Below are 19,612 nucleotides of genomic sequence, written 5' to 3' on the forward strand. Positions count from 1 at the left end.
CTTTAGAGAATTTTCAAGGGCAGCCCCATGTCTTCTTTGGAGATCACTCATAGCCGAGTAAGATTGTCTTCCATAAACACGGTTTTAACAATGAGTCTGCAAGTGACTGTGAAGGCCAGTTCTGGACCCACACATCCTTCCACAGTGGGGACATTGGTTTCGGGGGGGGGGAGTTGACCACGGTGTGGATTTGCCAAGCTTGCCTTCCTCTTAGCACGTTTCTCCCTTGCGTCCTGAGTTCGAGTGTTTTCAAAGCCCATGACAACTTTGGTAAAGGCTGTTCTCCAACTGGAGCGCTCGCAGGCCAGTGTTTCCCAGTTGTCAGTGTTTATACTACATTTTTTAAGATTTGCCTTGAGACAGTCTTTAAACCTCTTTTGTTGACCACCAGCATTACGCTTTCCATTTTTAAGTTCAGAATAGAGTAGTTGCTTCAGAAGATGATCATTAGGCATCTGCACAACATGACCAGTCCAACGAAGTTATGTTGAAGAATCATTGCTTCAACACTGGTGATCTTAGCTTCTTCCAGTACACTGATATTAGCTCGCCTGTCTTCCCAAGTGATGTGTAAAAATTTTTGGAGAGCGTACTGCCACAGTCCAAGTGAGAAGTTATTTGAACATGCATTGCTGACAGCAGGCTATACTTTTCTAGGAACGCCCATAGCTGGTGGACAAGTCAGAGTTGGTCATAGGCACTCTGCATCATGGAGGCTACCTGGGCCTCCATTGCCAGCTTTGAATCAACGATACCCCCAAGCTATTCCCAAGGTGATAAACAAGCACAGAATTACCCCAGTTATTTTGGGGTTGTTGTTTTTTTGCTGAGCTTTCTAGTTTACTGAGCCTCCTTTGAATTTGCAGACTGTGTACTAGCCAGCAACCTCTCCCAGTTTCGCCTCATCCCCAGATTTAATAAGTTCATCACACGCTCATTAGGTTAGCCAAGGCATGAAATATTAGCCATCCTGTAAATGGCCTTGTGACTTCTTCTTCTTTAGAAATACAAGTCAGTATGTTTTGCAATAAGTGCAATTAACTCAGGTTACATAATGTTTATTCATGGGGGGTTTTCGGAGTAGCCAGGCATAATTGATCAGGCCAGTAACTTCAATATTGGCACCTCCTGTTATGCATATGAAATTATTATAAAGGAGGTCAGGATTTTCTGCCCTCAATAGATTAATCAATTAGGGGCAATCAATGAAGAATAAAGGATGGGTACCACATTCTGAAGTCCAGGACAAGGGGGTCAGTAATAAACTTGTTCAAATACACTTCCAGGTCAGAAGGGAGAATTGCATCAAAGTCTGATAATCCTGGCAACTTTTTCAAAGTTTCCCATATACATTATCTCAATTATTATTATTTTTGTGTGTGTATAATTTTTTATTAATTTTTCTGTTTTACAATTTAGAATATTCATTTAAACAACCTTAAAATGTCAGTGACTTCCCTTCTTCTCTGTCCATGGTTCATTTTGCATATCATAAATCCCTGCATATTTTACATAAACTAAACCATTCAGTAATCCATTATAACATCCATCAAAACTTGTTTACACTGTTGAATTTATCTTAATGCTGCCAACGTTTCCAAGTGTACACAATTCCCACCCATATAGTCAGTAAACATTTTCCAGTCTTCTTTAAACGTATGTTATCTCAGTTATAGTTACAACAAGATGAGGTTATTGTGCTCTGCTCTGACGGTGGATCTCACAGAGAAAGCAGTGAAGCTGGAGGCAGATTGAGGCTTGCTCCTATGAAGGTTGGGAGTGGATGGAGGCCTGTCACCAGGATACCTCCTCCAGGCTCCACCCCTGATGGCCAACCTAGCAGTTCGAAAGCACGTCAAAGTGCAAGTAGATAAATAGGTACCACTCCGGCGGGAAGGTAAATGGCGTTTCCATGCACTGCTCTGGTTTCTCCAGAAGCGGCTTAGTCATGCTAGCCACATGACCTGGAAAAACTGTCTGCGGACAAATGTCAGCTCCCTCGGTCAGTAAAATGAGATGAGCACCACAACCTCAGAGTCGTTTGCCTCTGGACTTGTCAGGGGTCCTTTACCTTTACCTTTATGACATGAAGACAGGTACTGCTCATCCATTCCATAGCCTCCCTTGTGATGTGCTCCCTGCATCACTGGAGTGATAATATATGGTGAGAGGTTTTCTGGCTCAGGGGAAGGTGTCAGTGAAGGTCTGTATTCTGACCCTATACATCCTGGTGGCCTGGGAGCTTCCTCCAGGGGCTTCTCTCCAACAGCCTGAGGTGCAATTGTTTCCCTATCTTCGGCAGTCAGCTCTGAGTCCTGAATTCTCACCACTACTGGCATCCCTGCCCATCTGATGCCCCTGTAGCTTCCTACTTTGTGTTCAGATAGATTTAGGGGTCCCAACAATACGATAATGATACAATAATCTTTATTGTCACTGTCCCATACAGAACAACGAAACTGAAAAAATCTACATAAGGCATTCAAAAATCAACAAGCCTGCTATCCCAGCTATCCCAACCTGGTTAGCCCCCTAAGAACTCTGATACCCCATTTTAAATACAATATACTCCCATAGAGACTCCTTATGCTTTGTTTAAAACCCAAATCTCATTTGGATAGAAACTGTTTCTCAGGCGGCTAGTCTTAGTCTTTATAACCCTGTACCTTCTTCCAGAAGGAGAGTTGAGATAGCAGGACTATGACATCAGCTCTGCCAGGAGACCGGCTGCCTTGGGCTGGTCCTCAGCTATCACCTACCAGCAACCGTTCTATCCGACTGAAGCAGAGGAAGATTTGAGGCAGCTGGGCCTTTGCACAGGCTTCTTCTTGGAGTTACAGGCTGAGGGTAGCTTTGCATTTTCTCAACCTCAGATGAGATGTCACTCCTCACATAGGCAGTGTGTTGCTATTAGAGGCTCAGGACATTTGCCAGTAAAATCTGCATTCTGTAATAAACAAAAAATCTGACCTTATTCCCTTATAGGGGACACAAGAGCCCTTATAGAGTCCTTTGTAGGTTCCCCATCGGTTGGAGAAAACCAGAGGCCAACCAGAGAATATTGAGAAGCAAAACAACTAGTAAGCCTGATCTTTACTGAAGCTGTTGCAAGAGGGTGCTCCCCTCACATGCAGGAAAGGAGGAGGACCCAGAACCAAGGTGTGGCCATCCTTATATAGACATTTCAAATTCCCTGCCCTGGAGCTCAAGACCACCCCCAGGAACATCATACATACATCACAGAAAGGGCGGTCTACAACAGAAATCTGAGTGCGTTGTTTATCTCCTGTCTGGCAGGTCACTTGTTAATGGTCACTTGATTGAATTACCTAGGGAGCCTGGTCAGTCTTTTGTAATGATAAATACTTAGTTCCTGAGCCAGGTCACAGGCTCACCCTATTCATACACAGACAGGATTTGTGAACAAAATGACAATGGGGAGGCTTTTCCATTTTCCTTCTACCTTGCAGAGAAATATTTGAGGTCAATTAGGGAGGGACAAAATGGTTTCAGGACTTTTTCTGTGGGGTTTCAGACATGTGGTTTATATATGCAGTTATAAACATTTAATATATATATATATATATATATATATATATATATATATATATATATCCTTACATTTTTTATTTCAATTCCATCATATGCAACCATCCCTACAAGTAGCCCAGGACAACAAAATCCAATTCCTTCACAGTGGGCAAGAACACCAAATTATAAGATTTGTATACAAAAAAGTCCAGAAAAGTCAGCACCTGCTCATGCAAATGCAGCCACCAGTGGGCAACAGCACTCAGCGTAGCACTTGCTCGTGCATTCAGCATTCAGGATAGTATTTTCAGCACCACTGTGGATTCATTGAACTCCTGCACACTGAGCTAGAAAAGACAGTTAACAAGACACCTCATGCTTCTCCCCAGATGTTCTCTTGAAGGGGTTCCGTCATCCAATGGAATGCATTTTGTTCTAATTAGTGCAAAAGGAGAGCAATCAGCCAAAAAATAATAATCAAAAACAAAAAACTCAGTGCCATCTGGAATGAAGCCAGTGCCAGTCTCTTTTGAGGCAGCTGGGATCAGTTCCCAACAAAGATGGAGTCCTGGGTTTACACAAGGAGGTATATAAAGGGTCTCAGAAGTGGCTTAGACATTAGCTGTTCTGTTCAACACTGTGTTTTGCTTTATTATTTAGCAGCTTCCTTTGTTGCTTCCCCTCGACAGGAGACAAAGCTTGGAGCTGATCTTGGGATACCTTACTAGGCAGGCAACTGTAACATTGTGAAGGTCTTCTATTGAACAAAGAAAAGAAGGAAGAAGGAGCGACATTTGGAAAGGAATATTATCTTCTCTACCGTTCTCTTCGTAATCAATGAAAGTGCATTCTCATAGTGCCCTGCTGGCTTAGATCTGGAGTGGAACCCAACTCCCAGGCTGGAGGACTAACCAGGGTTGCAGTTATCAGGGGAAGCATTTGCCTATCATGGAGAGAAAGAGACAGAGGCCTGCTTCCCCACTGCTCACCACTGCATCTCCACCAGCTCTATCCTCATCATACATGCTGTAGAAAGGAATATTCCCTGCACATCTAGACTCCTCCTGAGATGTTACCTGGGATCCACATCATGGAGATAGACTATGAGTGCAGATCAGAATTTCCTCAACAGACTTACCACTCGCCAAAACCCTTAGTTTCATCACAGGGTTCCATTTGGAAGGAAGTGTGGATGCTATGTTTTCAGCCAGTGCTTTTTTTCTAAAAAAAATGTTTAGGGGTACAGTGGTACCTCGGGTTACAGATGCTTCAGGTTACAGACTCCACTAACCCAGAAATGGTACCTCACGTTAAGAACTTTGCTTCAGGTTGAGAACAGAAATCGTGCTGTGGCGGTGCAGCGGCAGCAGGAGGCCCCATTAGCTAAAGTGGTGCTTCAGGTTAGGAACAGTTTCAGGTTAAGAATAGACCTCCAGAACGAATTAAGTTCTTAACCCGAGGTACCACTGTACTCTCATTTTCCTACTCATATTGAAATACTGCCCTTCAATGAGGCCAAACGTAGATTCACAAAATGTTCAGGCGTATGCATCCCCCTGCGTCCCCCCCCCAGAAAAAAGCACTCTGGGGTTGCGGCACTTAACTTGCTTTTGTCAACAGACAGTTTTTCCGGGTCATGTGGCCAGCATGACTAAGCCGCTTCTGGCAAAACCAGAGCAGCGCACAGAAACGCCGTTTACCTTCCCGCCAGAGCGGTACCTATTTATCTACTTGTACTTTGATGTGCTTTCAAACTGCTAGGTGGGCAGGAGCAGGGACCGAACAATGGGAGCTCACCCCGTCGCGGGGATTCGAACCGCTGATCTTCCAATCGGTAAGTCCAAGAGGCTCAGTGGTTTAGATCACAGCGCCACCCACGTCCCTATCAAGCTCAGTACTATACACTAATAAGGTTTCAGACAGGAGACATTTCCAGCGCTACCTGGAGAGGTCGGAGATTGATCCTGGGAACTTCTGCATGTGAAACAAGGGTTATGGCCCTTCCTCAAATATTGTTACAACTAATAATGATAATTATTATTAATCATTCAATTTATATCACCAGGAGGTCAGGGCAACATCCATGGGTCTATTCACACCCATTTTATTCTCATATTTACCCTGTAGGAAGGTTAGGCAGAAAGGTGGTGGCTGTCAGAAAGTCACCCAGTGAGCCTCATGGCTAAGTCAGGATTCAAACGTGAATTTGATTCAGGGTGACATTGAACGAGCTCATGGTGCCCAAATTCCAGTCTTCTTTTAACTGATGCACTAAATGTTATCATGCTGTAGGGCCGCCAACAGATGGTGCTGCAAACTACATTGCTACTACAGGCTTTCTGAGTGTTGCTCACTTGCTGCTGGGCAGCAGAATCAGAGAGTGCAGAAGATGGCACAATGGTGGCCTGTGCAGAGCTGTCAGGACAGGACAGTGCAGTTCCCCAGCAACCATCCTGCTCTGCTGCTAACCACTGCTTCTCTCCTCCTTGCCCTCCACCAGTGAGACAAAAATGTTGTTATTGGTATGAGACAGGCAGTATGAAGACAGAGGCAAATCTTAAAAAATGTAGTATAAACACCAACAATTGGGAAACATTTGCCTGCGAGCACTCCAGTTGGAGAACAGCCTTTACCAAAGGTGTCATGGGCTTTGAAGACACTGAAACTCAGGACGCAAGGGAGAAACGTGCTAAGAGGAAGGCATGCTTGGCAAATCCACAACCTGATCAACTCCCACCTGGAGACCAATGTCCCCACTGTGGAAGGACGTGTGGATCCAGAATTGGCCTCCACGGTCACTTACAGACTCATTGTTAAAACTGTGTTTATGGAAGACAATCGGCTACGAGTGATCACCAAAGAAGAAAGAAGAAGAAGAATGAGGACAGGCAGTCATCATGATGATGGACTCAAGGGCATCCTGATCAAATTTGCAGATGACACCAAACTGGGAGGGGTGGCAAACACCCCAGAGGACAGGATCACACTTCAAAAAGACCCTGACAGATTAGAGAACTGGGCCCAAACAAACAAGATGAATTTTAACAGGGAGAAATGTAAAGTATTGCACTTGGGCAAAAAAAATGAGAGGCACAAATACAAGATGGGTGACACCTGGCTTGAGAGCAGTACATGTGAAAAGGATCTAGGAGTCTTGGTTGACCACAAACTTGACATGAGCCAACAGTGTGACGCGGCAGCTAAAAAAGCCAATGCAATTCTAGGCTGCATCAATAGGAGTATAGCATCTAGATCAAGGGAAGTAATAGTGCCACTGTATTCTGCTCTGGTCAGACCTCATCTGGAGTACTGTGTCCAGTTCTGGGCACCACAGTTCAAGAAGGACACTGACAAACTGGAACGTGTCCAGAGGAGGGCAACCAAAATGGTCAAAGGCCTGGAAACGATGCATTATGAGGAACGGCTAAGGGAGCTGGGCATGTTTAGCCTGGAGAAGAGGAGGCTAAGGGGTGATATGATAGCCATGTTCAAATATATAAAAGGATGTCACATAGAGGAGGGAGAAAGGTTGTTTTCTGCTGCTCCAGAGAAGCGGACACGGAGCAATGGATCCAAACTACAAGAAAGAAGATTCCACCTAAACATTAGGAAGAACTTCCTGACAGTAAGAGCTGTTCGACAGTGGAATTTGCTGCCAAGGAGTGTGATGGAGTCTCCTTCTTTGGAGGTCTTTAAGCAGAGGCTTGACAACCATATGTCAGGAGTGCTCTGATGGTGTTTCCTGCTTGGCAGGGGGTTGGACTCGATGGCCCTTGTGGTCTCTTCCAACTCTATGATTCTATGATTCTATGACCGAGGCTGAGGTGGGGAAAGACTGTTGCTGAAGTTAGGAGCCAGAGATGGTGCTGATAGTAAAGGTAAAGGCAAAGAGACCCCTGACCGTTAGGTCCAGTTGTGGACAACTCTGGGGTTGCGGCGCTCATCTCGCTTTACTGGCTGAGGGAGCTGGCATTTGTCTGCAAACAGTTTATCCAGGTCATGTGGCCATCATGACTAAGCCGCTTCTGGTGAACCAGCACAGCGCACGGAAACGCCATTTACCTTCCCGCCAGAGCAGTACCTATTTATCTACTTGCACTTGATGTGCTTTCGAAGTGCTAGGTTGGCAGGAGCTGGGACCGAGCAATGGGAGCTCACCCCATCGCGGGGATTCAAACTGCTGACCTTCTGATCGGCAAGCCCTAGGCTCTGTGGTTTAGACCACAGCACCACCCGCGTCCCTGGTGCTGATAGTATCCAGAGGCTATTCTTACCCCTCATGCTGTTCCTTCTGCACCCCCAGCCAACACCTTAACTGAGCAGGCTCCTGACTGGCTGAGGAGTAGAGCAAGAGAGGAGGTGAGCCATAGCCAGGCTGAAGAAGAGCTGAGGCAGTGAAGTATCCATTGGCTCCTGAACTGATCTCTTTGCCATTATGTCACAGCTGTAGGCCTCTTTGCTTGACAGTTCTAGCCTGAAAAGTCCGGCCAGCAAGCGGCTGGGGTGCAGATCCAGATTGCAGAGCTATGGATGGGGGAGAAATTTGACTCTCTGCATTTTAGCAAAGAATTACCCGATTCACACTTCTTGAATCATCGTGCAAACTGAAATACAACTATCCTCCAAAACCCACAGTTCTCCAAGTGTTGTGATGCAGTTTCCCAACAAAACGATGTGTGCAAAAATATATATATAACAGGAAAGTACATAAAAAGATATACATTAGTGAAAACATTGGAATAAAGTGCCTATAAAAATATGCACCTTGGGGGAAAATTTGCACTGAATTGCGACATCATGGGTGTGTGTGTGTGTTCCAGCTACCCCACCCCTTTCCTCTGGAAATCTTGCAGGTGTGTGCAGGAGAGAGACTGTAAGTAACATTATGGGATGTTTCTAGCACTAAGGTGAAACTGTGAAGCTCCCTTGTTATTTTTGCTATTGGAGGCTGCATGTTGTTTAAGGAATCTTGTTATTTTTGTAGGATTGGGATGTTGGTTTTTTTGTACAAAATTGTTATTGTCATTTGCTTTGCTACATTATGAAATCCTTGCTATGTTTTGTTTTTTTTTTGCTATGTCATTTTGAAATTGTTTTTGCAGCGTTTGTTCAAAATGCACCCCTCTTCCTTTGTTTTGTGTGGCTTTGAGCATTATTTTTTAGTGGGAAAGGGGCATAAAATTACAAAAAAAATATGAATGAATGAATGAAGAACTTTTCATGAAGAAATCATCATCATCACAAACTGTTGTGGAAATGGGAAGAACTGAATTTAAGATCGGAAAAAATGAGTTATCTGGAGAAAGTGATAGATTTGTCCATCTACTTGTTTCAAAGGAAGGAAAGTAAAAGTGAGCAAGGTGCGGAAACAAACAAACATTGAACAGCAGACAGAGAGCACTGAGGACGGAGCTCTTGAAATTTAATGATATTTTCTATTAGCACTTAGTAATTGTTTCAAGAGGCAACAAGCAGGCTGGGAGAACGAGGGCTTGAAAGTAATACAAAGTGAAATAAACTGCCTCTTCTGATCAATTATGCTAACTTCATGGGACTATTTTTTTTTACATGTTTAATGCTTTCCTTGCCTCAAGCAAACAAGGAAGTGGGGAGGAGAAGTGGGAAAAGCAGGCAACAGTAATTACAGGATGGATGAACTCCAGCAAAATGGTCCAGATTGTTTTTGAGCTCCTACAGTAACCTGTGGGCAAGGAAGGGCTTCATAATCCACAACAATGTGACAGGGGAAGGGATTGTCTGAGAATGGCTGTGTCCCAGGGTTGACACACCCACACTTCGACACAAGTGTAAGGACCTGGCTAAGGGCATGGACAACAGTCCTCAAGTCTAGGTCTGGAGAGTGTAGATTCTCTGCTGGAGCTGTGCTCAAGCGAAATCCCAGGGCCAGATTTGGAATTGTGCTGATTCAGATTGCCCCAGAATTTGGCCTCAAAGCACAAAGCCTGAGGAGGCTGTATTGCTGCTCTCTGACTCTGAGACTCCAGTCCAGGAGCTCACACAGAACCACCATCTCCCCTACGTGAGAGGCATCTACAGCAGCTGAAACCGGCAAGGTCCCTTTAAGCCAGCCTTTCTCAACCTGTGGTCCCCAGATGTTGTTGAACTACAACTCCTATCACCCCTAGCTAGCAAGGCCAGAGCTCAGGGATGATGGGAGTTGTAGTCCAACAACATCTGGGGACCCACAGGTTGAGAACCGCTGCCAGAGAAACGGCTTGCGCTGGAAGGTGAAGTTAACAACCCAAACTGAGCCACCACTTTATTTAAGGCTCAACCCAGAGTTATCTCAGCCAACATAGTGCTTTCCAGAAGCAGCGGGATCGCAAGTCCCATTGGCCTCTGCCAACACTCCATGGCTCATGAGAGTTGTAGTCCAACAACATCCGGAAAGCACTGCATCAGCCATCCTGGGGTTAACTGCTGTTGGGCATTCTGAAGTTACTTTAAATTGTGTTCAATGTTGTTTTTAATGCTGTGACCCACCCTGGGACCTTAAGGCAAAGGGTGGGCAATAAACAAACAATAACAATTCTAACATTGCTCCAGCTCCACAAAGGAGTTTTCTATCCAATATTCCATGCCAAACCATCTATTTAGTGGCTCCCTGAGTTCTCACTCACAGTTAGGTGGCCTGGATGAGTAAAGTAAAGGTAAAGGGACCCCTGACCATTAGGTCCAGTCGTGACTGACTCTGGGGTTGCGGCGCTCATCTCGCTTTATTGGCCAAGGGAGCCGGCATACATCTTCCAGGTCACGTGGCCAGCATGATTAAGCCGCTTCTGGCGAACCAGAGCAGTGCATGGAAACACCGTTTACCTTCCCGCCAGAGTGGTACCTATTTATCTACTTGCACTTTGAAATGCTTGCGAACTGCTAGGTTGGCAGGAGCAGGGACCAAGCAACGGGAGCTCACCCCATCATGGGGATTCGAACCACCAGTCTTCTGATCAGCAAGTCCTAGGCTCTGTGGTTTAACCCACAGCGCCACCCGTGTCCCAGGCCTGGATGCGTACTGAGTCCCAAAGAACTCCAATACAAAATACATCAAACCCCGCCCGCCATCTTCCCCAAAGGCAAATGAATCAGGGCAAAATTGTGACAGTGGGGACAAACGGCAGACAATCTGGAGGTGGTCTCTGGTCAGTAAAGATGGCTGGAGCATATGTGCTGCAGTCATGCCTCTCTTACGATGGAGATTTGACGCTGGTAGATGAGCACTCATGTTGCTGAGCAAGCTGGGTTTCATTCGCCTCGCAGCTATTTTAAGCCATCTTGTGCATTATACAGCGGGTAAATACATGTTTTATTCATGGGAACAATGACTAAATAACTTGCTAAAACAAACTCACTGTCGTTGCTTCTGCACCCGGCTGCCAAATGGGGTTGGGATGAATAAATGCCCAAGTTGCGGCTAATGATTTAACTCCAGCTGATACAGATTTACTTCAGAAGAGCTGGCCCCGTTCCTGAAGCTCATATATCCTTGCCATAGCTTGCCCAAACTGTGGTCTGTGGAACACCAGGGGTTAATGAGCTTCATGCAGGTGGCCTATGGCATGTTTGTAGACTTGTGGTTGAAGATGGGAGGCGGCTTGTCCATTGCACTGAACATTCCTATCGATTTTTATTTCATTTTTAATTTTGCTTCACATATTGCAGCACAATATTCTATGCAATTACAATTGATGAAACAGGCACAAAAATCATTATGAGGTCCAATAAGACCCTCAGAAATTTTCAAGTGGTCTGTGGCAGGTAACGTTTGAGAACCACTGGTCTAGGTGACGGAAAGAACACTCTTTCCAGAGGTCTGAACTGATAGCATGCAGAGGACTTTTGAACTTAGTCTGTGGGGCAGAAGGTTGCCATCATGTGTTTTAGGGGAAATCCATAAGATTCACACTGGATGAAAACTGACTTATGTTTGTATCCCAAAGAGATAAAACCTAGTTAGGTTGTTATTCGATGCTATTAAGTTGCGTGGCGAGTTCCCGCCCCCCACCAGGATAAATAAAGACACAAGACACCATAATTTAAGGTTAAATGGGCGAATTAGGCCACAACTTTATTGAATTCAGGAATGAGAGGCATTGGCTTAGGCATTGGTCCTATCGACTATCCGGCTCCAGCCCATTTGCTGGAGACACGGGAAGGGTTAACACCATAGAGGGGGAGTCTCCTGCTGAGGCACGTCAACTAGGAGCTCCCCCGGGTCACCGCTCAGGGGCGTGCCTTTGGCCCACACCTCCATAGGCTTCGGACAGGGCCACGCCCCCCCGGAGTCCTTTATCGGACCACCCTTCGTTCACTGGGGGGAGGTGATGGCATTCCTCCCCCCCCACATCCTCTTAATCCCTTCTTACCAATGCCTAACCGCCAATGCCGAGGAGTTGTGACGAGTTGCTACGAGGCAGGCAAAAAACCAAATGGCTGTAAATTGCCAATTGGGAAAAATTCCTACCATGCCCCTTGCGGCGACAGACCGAAGTCCATAGCAAAGTCAGAGACCTACCTAAAGCCTACCCAAAGGGAGGGAGGGTGGGAAAACGTGGGGGTGAGCCGGCGAAAAGAGGGCAAGCCCCCTCTGCACCGGCCCTAAATAGGGCAGGCCACGCCGATTGGCTGGCTGGGGGGGGGGGGAAAGATGCAGCCGGGATTCCCCTGCTCTCGCGGGGGCTGAAACCAGCCCCCGCTCATGTGGGGGGGGGTGAAGCCCGCAACCCCACCTCCTGGGCAGGCCGGAAGTGGCTTTTTTGACACACCCAAAAAGAGTTTTCTTCTAAGCACATTTGTGTACCAAACTTTGCCCCCAGTGAAAACTTTGGGGTTTTTTTTGATAAGGCATTAGGTTGGTGCTTTTTCCTGAGCACTCTCCTCTTGCCTGAGGCTTTCATGAAAATTTCACCAAGTGTGATCTGCTGCAATCTCCTGCCCACAAGTGTTGGGGGAAGTGTCCAAAGACATCTATTCAGAGCAATCCCCCAGTAGCTCTACTGAGAGGCGGTTAGGTGTTCCTGAAAAACATCTTTTTTCATTAACCCATGCGAAGTTATGTCTGGGAACACCGGGAACTGAAAGAGAGTTGATGCAGGAGAATTTAGAGCAGACTTTTTTCACAAATCAGATTGTGACAGGAAGTAGGAATGTGATTTTATAGGAGGGACGGGGAGCATTTTCTAGCCTGAGGGAACATCCCTTCAGAGGGATGCATGCTAGTGGTGGGTGTGGCTAGAACCAGAAATGGGGAGGGCCAGAAGCAAAAATGGGTGGAGCCTCTTGCCTCTGAACAGGCTACCTTACAGGTAGGGACCTCGTATATTGGCACAGTTCTGATCAGGGTCATGCCAAGGAATGAAATGTACTCAAATAAGTTGAAGTAAGGCTGGTAGACAGTCACTAAAGAGCTGAATTTATTCTAATGTGCAGTTGGACACATTGACCTAGTTTGGAAAATCACATCTCAGTTTAATAAGGCAAGATACAGATTAGCCTTTCGGCCACATGCTCCATCCATGTGCCGCCACTTCCCTCCCCCCTTTTCACCATATGCTGCAATAAGACAAGAGGTCTTCAGTTCCTCATTGTTCTCCATTACATCCAAACTGGGAAAGGATGATGGCAAATCAAGCTAATGGACTATGCAGAAATGGCAAAATTAACGACAATGACAACGAGAAGTTTTTAAAAAGAGTGGAAATTATTTATTGTTTATGTGCAAAAATACTGTAAACAGGGTGATACATTGGCAGGGTTTTAAGTAAATGCTTGCAACTAGCAGACAATTTGATAAAGTTAAGGGAAATAATAATTGAAAAGGCTTTTAACATGGTTAATATAAGGAACCAGAAGGGGCTATGGAGGGAAGTCCAGAGATTTAAAGAATCTCAAAGCGAAGGTTTATGAAAATGTGTTTGTATAAATTTAGATCTGGTAGAAATGTGAATTAATTACTGTTTTTATTTGTGAAAATGTAAAACTGGGAAAGGATGACTTCCAGGTTCAGAAGACACTAGAATCTTCAACCAGCTTCCAAACCAGAGGCTATCTGCTTCTGAACCTGGAAACCACAATCTCTCTGTTTGGATGTAATGGGAGGCTGTTGAGAAGAAGCTGCGGTCTTAAATTATGGTTTGAAGTTGATTTATGATCCTAGCTTGTTCCAAACCAGATAAGGATTTTGTTCCAAAAGGGGAAGATTGTAAGTTAGCAGCAGAGCATCTGCCTGCAGAGGGGTTCAGATTCAATCTTCTGTTTCACCAAGTAAGGCTGGGAAGGTCTCCAGTCTGAAAACCTAGAGAGGCCGACAGTTAGTGTTGGCAATATTGAGCTGAATGGGCCAATAGTTATGACATTAAGGCAGTTTGCTATGTTCCTATGAACATGATAACCATAGTTTCATGATTTGGATGAAATGTGAAACCATGGTTCACTGAAATGGGTTCAATTGTGGTGGGACAAGATCACAAGAAGGGAGAGGGGAAAGCTGTGTGGGACAAGCTTAGTTTATTAAGCTGGATCATCTAAAGGCTTTCTTTTTACAGCGAGGGGAAAAACCTCTGCAACTGGACAATGTTTTTGTGCATCTGGGCATATGAGGTTAGCCTGCTGTTTCTTAAGAAGGAGTAAAGGTAAAGGGACCCCTGACCATTAGGTCCAGTCATGGCCGACTCTGGGGTTGCAGCGCTCATCTCGCTTTATTGGCCGAGGGAGCCGGCGTACAGCTTCTGGGTCATGTGCCCAGCATGACTAAGCCACTTCTGGCAAACCAGAGCAGCGCACGGAAATGCCGTTTACCTTCCCGCCGGAGTGGTACCTATTTATCTACTTGCACTTTGACGTGCTTTCGAACTGCTAGGTTGGCAGGAGCTAGGACCGAGCAATGGGAGCTCCCCATTTCAAGGTCTTTTTTCTCTTCCTTCTCTTCCTTTTTCTCATTTCATTCCTTCTCACCATTCTCCTTTTTCTTTCTCCATTATTTTTTCCTTCCTGCTAGTGGTTGTCATTTGCACAACCTCCCATCGCTAGTATCCCTGCAGCAAGGTCAGTGTGGTGCAAATGCACCAGCAGAAGTCCCTGGTGGACTCTCTTGAAGAATAGTGCCTGTGCACTTTGCCTCAAATTTCAGGTTGTGCAAATACTAGAAAACCAGTCTCTCCAAAATCTGGGCCCCTGCAGTCCCTTCCAGCTCTATGATTCTGCGATTTTCTTATTCTCCGTCTTTGTGCTGTGCTAGCAGATGGCAGAGTTTAAAGGTTGCACAACAAAGGCACCCAGTGCAACAAATGCACTATCTGAAGTGGTGCAGCAGCCAATCCATTGCACTGTAATCGTTAGTAATGCACTTGCCCTTGTGCAGCAGTGTCAAATCAGTGCAACAAGTACACCGCTAAGTGCTCTTAACTTTTCACTACATTGGATGCAACCCAGTATTTGGCTGAATATAAAGTGGCTTCTGTTGGGTTGAGGTGGATCAGTAAAATGAACATTCATTTCATTTAAAACTGAATATTCCTTAACAAGCCAGTAATGGACTTGGTGAGCACTTAATTGAAATAAAGCTCACTGTGGAAAGTGTATATGTCATGGGAGGGAAGACAATGGAAGAAGAATCGAACATGGTATAATAGGAATATAATTTTGAAGGGAGCAAGTGCCATTTCTCCCCAGATTAGTGCTGGGTAAGGGAAAGGTTAAATTGCTTCCTAAAGCAAGATTTTATGCTTAGCAAGAAGATAACAGATTGAATTCCAAAGATCGGACTTTGTACAGCCTAGCAATAAATTACTCTTTGAAATTGAGATTGTGCCAATAATGGGTTAGCCAGACATAATTGGAATCGAAACATCATGGGCTTGTATTTGAAATATTTCTTCAAAGGCAAAAAGTGGTATAATCATTTGTCTCCAAGTGTGTGAGCATAAATGCACACATTTCCAAGTTACCTTGTTTTATTCCAACTGACACCATCAACCTGGACTGCTCAGAGTGGACCTTTTTGGGTTTACTTGGGCTAGTTATAGGAACACATGTATTTGCTTTGTTCTGTGTGATCCCATTGGTCCATCAAGCCAATAGTCTGACTTACCATAACCTTCAGAGTTGTTGGACAATATCTTCCATCACCCCTGACCAATAGTTGTCCTGGCCAGAGCTGAGAGGAGATGCAATCCAAAACATCTAGAGAGCACCAGTTTGGGGAACGTCCATCTGCTCTGACTGGCAGCAGCTTTCCATGACCTTCGGTGGAGAAACATTGTCCCTTTCACCTGCCAACTGATCCTTTTAACTGGTGATGCTCCCCAAGTATGTTTCACATGGAGAAGAGCAGAGCAGAATGGCTAGCGGTCAAGGATAATGAGACTTGGAGTCCAGCAATATCAGGAAGGCCACAAGGTTTCCTGTCTCTGATATATCTTATGGAGGAGCGAACATAGTTCAACAGGAGAACACTTACTTTAGACACCAAAGGTAGCAGGTTGATTCCCAAGCATGATGTTTTCAAATGAGATCATAGGAATCATAGAATTGTATAGCTGGAAAGGACCCAAAGGTATGGGTAGCATGTAATCTCTACTTGAGACCCTGCAGAGGACCTTCCAGCCAGAGTAGACACTATTGGACTAGATGAACAATGACATAGAATTATAGAATACTGGAACTGGAATTTGCCGCAAAGTCATCTAGTCCAGCCCCTTTCAAGAAGAAGAAGAAGAAGAAGAAGAAGAAGAAGAAGAAGAAGAAGAAGAAGAGGAGGAGGAGGAGGAGGAGGAGGAGGAGGAGTAGTTTGGATTTGATATCCTGCCTTTCACTCCCTTTAAGGAGTCTCAAAGCGGCTAACATTCTCCTTTCCCTTCCTCCCCCACAACAAAGACTCTGTGAGGTGAGTGGGGCTGAGAGACTTCAAAGAAGTGTGACTAGCCCAAGGTCACCCAGCAGCTGCATGTGGAGGAGCAGAGACGCAAACCCGGTTCCCCAGATTACAAGACTACCGCTCTTAACCACTACACCACACAGGGAATCCACTGGATTCTATCACCCAGCATCCCAACCTCTCTCTGTCTCTGTCTCTGCCTCTCCTCTAAAGTCCACCGCCTCCAGAGGCCATCTTGTCCACTGTGAAGCAGCTCTTTTTGTTAGCAAGTTCATCTTGTTATTTCTAGTCAAAAGTCCCATTTCTTGTAATTTGAACCTGTTGCTTCAGGTCCCACCCTCCAGAGCAGTAGAAAAGAGATCTGTCATCTATGTGGCATCCCTTCAAATGTTTGGAGATGCCTATCGTATCTTCTCTTACCAATCCCTTTTCTAGGCTAAAAATATTTATCTTCAACCTTTCACCATGGGACTTGATCTCTATAAAACAACTTTCTAAGTTCCTAATGGTGTTGAGGAAGTGAGTGTTAACTCATCGCCCCATGAACTGCCCCCTCAAGCTGCCATTATACATGGAAAGAAATAGGTACAATAATGGCAGCCAGGGGTGGTGTGATTTAATGGAATGACATGGCAGAAAGAAATAACTGCACCTGCTCTCCTAGCACCACAGTCTTGAACCACAGGACATCCCATGCCGTGGTCTCATTTAACCAAGAGATTGGGAAATCTCATCTCCTAAGTGAGTGTTCTTCAGCCTTAGATCTCCAGATGTTGGGCAACTCCCATCATCCCCAGCCAGTTTAGCCAACAGTCAGGTATGATGGGAGTTGTAGCCCAACAACATCTGGGGACTCCCAGAGTTGAACAACACTACCTTACATCATGCCTACTTTGGTTACTATAAAGTAGGACCCGTGGAAGCTGCTCCACCAACCTGTCTTTATTTCTCCAAGCAATCCTGCCTCTCTGCTTACAATCACTCAGAAGGGTGGCCTGGCTGTCTCCTTTCTCCTCCTTAATATCCATGTTGCCCTTGTAGAACTCAGGCAGGAGAAGGATGAGAGCAAGACCAAAATTAGTTGACCCTGACTGTCACTGGCTCTGGTTCCACCAACTGTTGGACACTACTCGACCACTGGTAGCGCTGTGTATCCTGATACACTCCCAAGACACTGAACTTATATGTTTGATCTGATTAAAAACAGCTAATTTTTAATTGGCTGTTGCAGAAAGTGGGAAGGAAGCCTTCTACCCCTCGGGCTAAAAAAGCCTCACAAAACAGGATAAAGGATGACAGGCTCTAGCGAGAAATAGGAAAAGGGAAATTGGTTTTAATAAGTTAAAAGGACTAGCAATTGCTCATCTCACTTACCACAAAGATAAAAATAGTTCTTTCCAATGGGTAGTCTAAGAGAACCCATAATTTCTCCATCCCATTTTGAATCTCATTTAATAGAGAAAGCAGGATAAATAAAATGCAATTTCAAATAGATGCAATAAATAAAGGAATGATTGCATCGGGTGTAGTTTACTCAGTAAGCTGCCTTCTGCCCTGCTCTCCCCGCCCCCCAGTAATGAGATACGTTTTCTTATGCTATTTTATTAGCCACATGTTCAATCAATATAAACTCCTCATAATGGTAAGCTGAGCCCACAACATTGTCTGACGGGTGCTTGCAGTGCTCCATCCCCTGAAAATGCCATGTTAAACCAAGGTTTAATGTTCCTTTTAAAAGCTTGCAACAAAGACCCTGGAAAAGAATCTTATGTGGATGTTTTCCATTCAAGGACAGCTGTGTGCTATTGTGCATGTGCTAAAGCTAACACACTTGCCAAAAAGGAAAAGGGAATAGTAAAAATAAAAAGGCCCACTAGAATTTCAGTAGGAACAGCCTTGGAAGCAAAATTACAGGCAGCTAGGAGAGTGTAACTGGGGGATTTGAAATCAACTTTGAAGTAAATGGGGCCATTCTGCTGCCATGCCCATTTGGAAGAAGACAATGGCTGCAATCTGTGTAACTTGTTAAAATGACAAAAACAATCTTGGTGACAGAGTGAAGAAAAGTTTGGTTGCATAGGGATGGAAGGGACCTGGTAGGGCCATTCAGTTAAACCCTCTCATTGATGCAGAAAATGGAGAGCTAAAGCATCCCGATTAGATGACTTCAAATTCAGCTCCAAGATGAACTGATGAGGGAGAGTCCATAGCCCCTCTCTGTCAGGGAGCCATAGGAGTCCACCTGTGTTTAGATTCGATGCCAGAACCCACCTGGCAAGGCAGAGCAGAAGTTGCAGGACCACAGACAGCTCCCAGGCAGCTATTTTCGCCAGCAAAAGTTAGGAACAGACTGTGGTCACAGCCATGCCATTCATATCAAGCTCATTTCAAGCCCATGGTTTTTCCCAAAGAACCCCCATCAGCTGCAGCCAGCATGTCTAATGGTCAGACTCAGGGATGATGGGAGTTGCAACCCAGCCTCTTCCTGGGAGCTGCAGCTTTTTTTTGTGGTTGGGGTCTGTGTGTCACAGCATGAACCGCAGGTGTAGAAACCGCAGGCAGAAAACCACAGCTTATTAACTTACCATTGCCTTCTTGTGGGCTGCCCGTATTTTCAGCAACAGCAGCCTGAGGCTGTGTGTTTCTGTGTGTTCAAATGTGTTTATAAGTGCACATTTGGGGATTTGGAAACCAGTTGAAGCTGCTGTGAGTTTAATGTACTTTTAGTTCCAGGGTTGTGTGTGTGTTTAAACAGTGTTTCATTAGAGTAATGTTTTTCCCCAGTGGGGTTTCCATTAATTTTGGTATTTCTAAGCTGGCCATCAGTCAAAGAACCATAGAATCATAGAATTGTAGAGTTATAAGGGAATCCTGAGCACCATCTAGTCCAGCGGTTCTCAACCTGTGGGTCCCCAGATGTTGTTGGACTACAACTCCCATCATCCCTGAGCTCTGGCTTTGCTAGCTAGGGGTGATGGGAGCTGCAGTTCAACAGCATCTGAAAACCCACAGGTTGAGAAAGGCTGATCTAGTCCAACCCCATGCAATGCAGAAATCTCAACTAATGCAAACATGACAGATGGCCATCCTTCCTCTGCTTAAAAAAAACACAAAACCCAATGAAGGAGAGTCTCACCATCTTCCCAGTTAGCTTGTTCCACTGTTGAACAGCACTTACACTTAGAAAGT

The sequence above is a fragment of the Podarcis raffonei genome, chromosome 16, assembly GCF_027172205.1.
Source record: "Podarcis raffonei isolate rPodRaf1 chromosome 16, rPodRaf1.pri, whole genome shotgun sequence".
Classification (NCBI taxonomy): Eukaryota; Metazoa; Chordata; class Lepidosauria; order Squamata; family Lacertidae; genus Podarcis; species Podarcis raffonei.